The sequence below is a fragment of the Solanum lycopersicum genome, chromosome 4 (assembly GCF_036512215.1).
Source record: "Solanum lycopersicum chromosome 4, SLM_r2.1".
Lineage (NCBI taxonomy): Eukaryota > Viridiplantae > Streptophyta > Magnoliopsida > Solanales > Solanaceae > Solanum > Solanum lycopersicum.
Genome location: NC_090803.1, coordinates 14,529,923 through 14,533,656, shown reverse-complemented (window position 1 = coordinate 14,533,656; position 3,734 = coordinate 14,529,923). Strand labels below are relative to the sequence as shown.

Sequence of the window (3,734 nt, the reverse complement as noted above, 5' to 3'; positions counted from 1 at the left end):
GTGAAAGAATATGGGAAACTAGGCAAAATAAAATGATAGAAAATGGTATGTTTAGCCGATATGTCAAGGAGGGCAAAAATACACTAAAGTATACCTAAATATACCCTACCTTACCCTGTGCCTGTATTACAAGCTAAGAAAATCCTATCGTGATCCTAAGGGTTGTATAGCGAACTTAAAGCAGTAAAAATAAGGGCAAGCTTATGGCAATAGTTATGAATGAGTGTGAATTTGTTCAGAGAGTGAGTGTTGAAAAGTAATCCTTATACTCAAACTGAAATCATTGTGTGACAAATGAGGATTTTGTTTTGAAGTGAGGATACTAGTTGCAGTATCGAAAATATTAGCACCTCGGTGAGAAATTGAAGAGGATAGGTGTTAGTGCATGGTGAGTCTGTGTCATGGTCTGATTCCATCTAATTCAAGCCTAATAGTGATACCATGCATAAATATGATGAGATTAATCGGGATTGATAGCCAAATGATTTCAAAGGATAAAACATGGGTACTATTGTACAAAGATTTTGTATTGAGTCATAGTGCGTCTCTTAAGGACAAACAACGAATTTAAGTTGAGGGTGTTCCAATCTAAAGAGTACTTCAGTGATCCTACCTTCCCTATGTGGGAAGGGACACTCCTCACTCTAGTTCACTCGTTGCTAAGATAGAATCCCTTTTTGAAATATCTTTAAGCCTTTATTATCAACCATAGCTTAGTTTAGGTCATAGGGTCAACCCCTGTATAATCATAATCAATAGCTAAATAAGAATTTCATGAGTATAACTCTTTTTGTTACAGTTCATATAGGTGAGGTTAGCACATTAACATCTTCAAATCATGATAAGGCACATTGGTAAATCATTTACCCTTCTTATAACATTACATCTTAAGCCAACACCTCACAATCACAATCAAGACATTTAAATTCCCACATCATACCACCTAATCAATCCTACTACAAGGTGTACTCCAATATAACATCATCAATCACAACAAACCACAATTTGAAGTAAAGGATAGAGATCATAGGACTTACCAGGTCTCCTTCTTAGTTCATTATCTTGGTCTTGCCATAAACCCTCAATTCAACCCAATTTGGGTATAAATCATAATAAGTCAATAATAAACATGATAACAAGTCTATAACAATCACTACATCATAATTCAATACTAGATCATAGATCAAAAGAAGATACTTGGGTCAATTTACAACATCCCTCCAAACCTAGATCATTTTCTCAAGAAATAGCACTGCAAATCACACTTATTTGATCATTATTAATATAAAAACATCATATAATAGTAATTCAACAAATAACCAATTCAATTGAATCGAATGCAACCTCATTCATGTCAAGATCAAACCTAAAGTTAAGGGTTAAGGTCATATTCTAAAAACTAGACCAAATCATCAAAATATATAAAAATTAAGTTAGAATATATGTTAATATAATCATATTATCCAATATAAAACATAAATAATCCAATTCATATCATAGTTTTTGAGATGGAAAAGAACCCATGTGAAAACCCAACTTTTGAAATTACTTTGAAGGAGCCCTTCGAGAAAAGAGGTATCAAAACTGAATTAGATCCCATACCTCAACGTTCGATGAAGAATTGATGGTGAAATAGTCCCTTTATGTCACGACCCAACCCGATAGACCGTGATTAGTGCCCGTTTTGGACACCCACATACAAACCTGCTAAGTATGACCAACTGAAACTAAGACAATATGGAATTTAATCAAATCAAGCCAACCCCAACGTCATATATATATATAAAAGGACCTGTCTCATAAGGAGTCATAACCATTCAACCATAACAGCATACGCGAGCCGACAAGGCCGCCACTATTCAAAGCATAATGATGTACGCAGCCGACAAGGCTGCCCCTGTACAAGCGGACATCCCAAACAAACCATGTCCAGACCATTATCCAAAACATATATATACAACCCACATAATGTCCACAGACCTCTAAGAGTACATTAGTGAAACTCGACGGGACAGGGCCCCGCCATACCCATAGACGAGCAAAAGACTACACAAAAGTTATGTACCAAAACGACTGGGCTCCGGAACAGTGGAGCTCTCCCAATCAGCAGAGTAGATATCCTAGGCGGGAGGATCACCGAACTGCGCGTCTACACCTGCGGGCATGAAACGCAGCCCCCCGAGGAAAGGGGGGTCAGTACGGACAATGTACTGAGTATGTAAAGCATAAGGTAAAGATGACAGGATACCAATGTGGCAAGTCGAAACAAAATATCACTACACATATACTTTTTAAGTGAAAATCATGCATATATTTAACATTTAAGGTGCCCAGCTTCCCTAGTAAGGGGCTCGGCAAAATAATCATCACGTCATCTCCGTCATCATCATCATCATAACCATCCTCATCACCAATCATATATATAATATACATACCCGGCCCTCTAGTGAGGAACTCGGTGACATATGCAAGAAACTCCGCACGAACATTACCCGGCCCGGGACTCGGTGAAATGATAAATGACTCTATGCACGAGCAGAATATTATGAGCAACCATATGCAATTAAAATCATTTCTTATAACTCAATAGAACAATCAACGTGAACCAGCAAGGAGTATTACCAAAGAGTAATGTTTTATCAAGATTATGAACCTTTAATACGATATGAAAACGTAAAATTTCAATGACTCTAAGAAGCATTACCATAGATATTAGAGATCATCATAGCCTTAGACATAACCGATATATAGAGGAATAATTGTGGAAGCAAGAATATACATCACCTAGACGCTTTAGAGGTAAGTATCAAATCTGTCCGTTATTCGCTTATTTTTAAAAGTCATGCCAAGCAAAGAAAGAAGGGACAGCGTTACATACCGTATAATTGAGCCGCACGTCCAATATTTACTGCTCAAGCTATTAATCTATAACAAGCAACAATCGTGCCGCAATTAGATAAACATCGTGCTTTACTTTCTTGTAAGCTAGCTAATAATCTAACGAAAATTCGGCAGCACCTCCCCTATTTTCCTTACTTCGTCCCAATCCGACAACAATCCAAATTATCCACAGCAATACCAATAACACATATAACCCAAAGAATCATATAAACAGCCCAAGCACCAACATGACACCACTAATAATCCGATTATGGTTTCCATTCATACTTAGCACATTCAATAACTAAAACAAACTTCCTAAGCTACTGGTCACGCCCCCTTCTTAAAATTAATGGATAATTAACAAGGGTATTCTAAAGAATTAACACACCAAACAAGGAGATTACTAACCAAATTATTTGCAGCTGCTGGCCAAGAGTTGCAGGGTTGGTTTCTCCATTTCCATGGCTGCCTAAGACAAGTGGTGAAGAAGAAGATGATATGCAGCAATGCATTTTACCACTTTATATAGCATGGAGTGGATTTCTCCACCTCATTTAATAGTATGAAGTGGAGGCAGCCCCCCTCTACACCTGTCCACTAAGGCCAGCCCACAATCTGATCCCTTTTTAATTTTTGCCTTGAGTGGTGGGGCCCATTGGATTAAATCGATCCAAATTAGCCACTAATTAATCCCTCACTTAAAGTTAATGGCACTTACATTAACCAACTCATACTTAATATCACATTTGGAAATAACATCCTTGCCTAATATTTTTTTACGTCTTCTAGATCACGATGCGCACTACGTATAAAAAAAATACGAGGCATAACACTTTACAGTACCCAAATAC

General features: G+C 37.3%; 1 long non-coding RNA gene across 1 annotated transcript; it reads right to left on the bottom strand.

Moving 5' to 3' along the window:
* Positions 1-1,875: 1,875 nt before the first annotated feature.
* On the bottom strand, positions 1,876-3,396 carry LOC138347886 (uncharacterized). The gene is made up of 3 exons (XR_011220451.1): positions 3,292-3,396; positions 2,879-2,925; positions 1,876-2,155 (listed from the first exon to the last, which is right to left on the bottom strand). It is a non-coding gene; the product is annotated as an uncharacterized lncRNA (long non-coding RNA).
* Between the last annotated feature and the right edge of the window lie 338 nt (positions 3,397-3,734).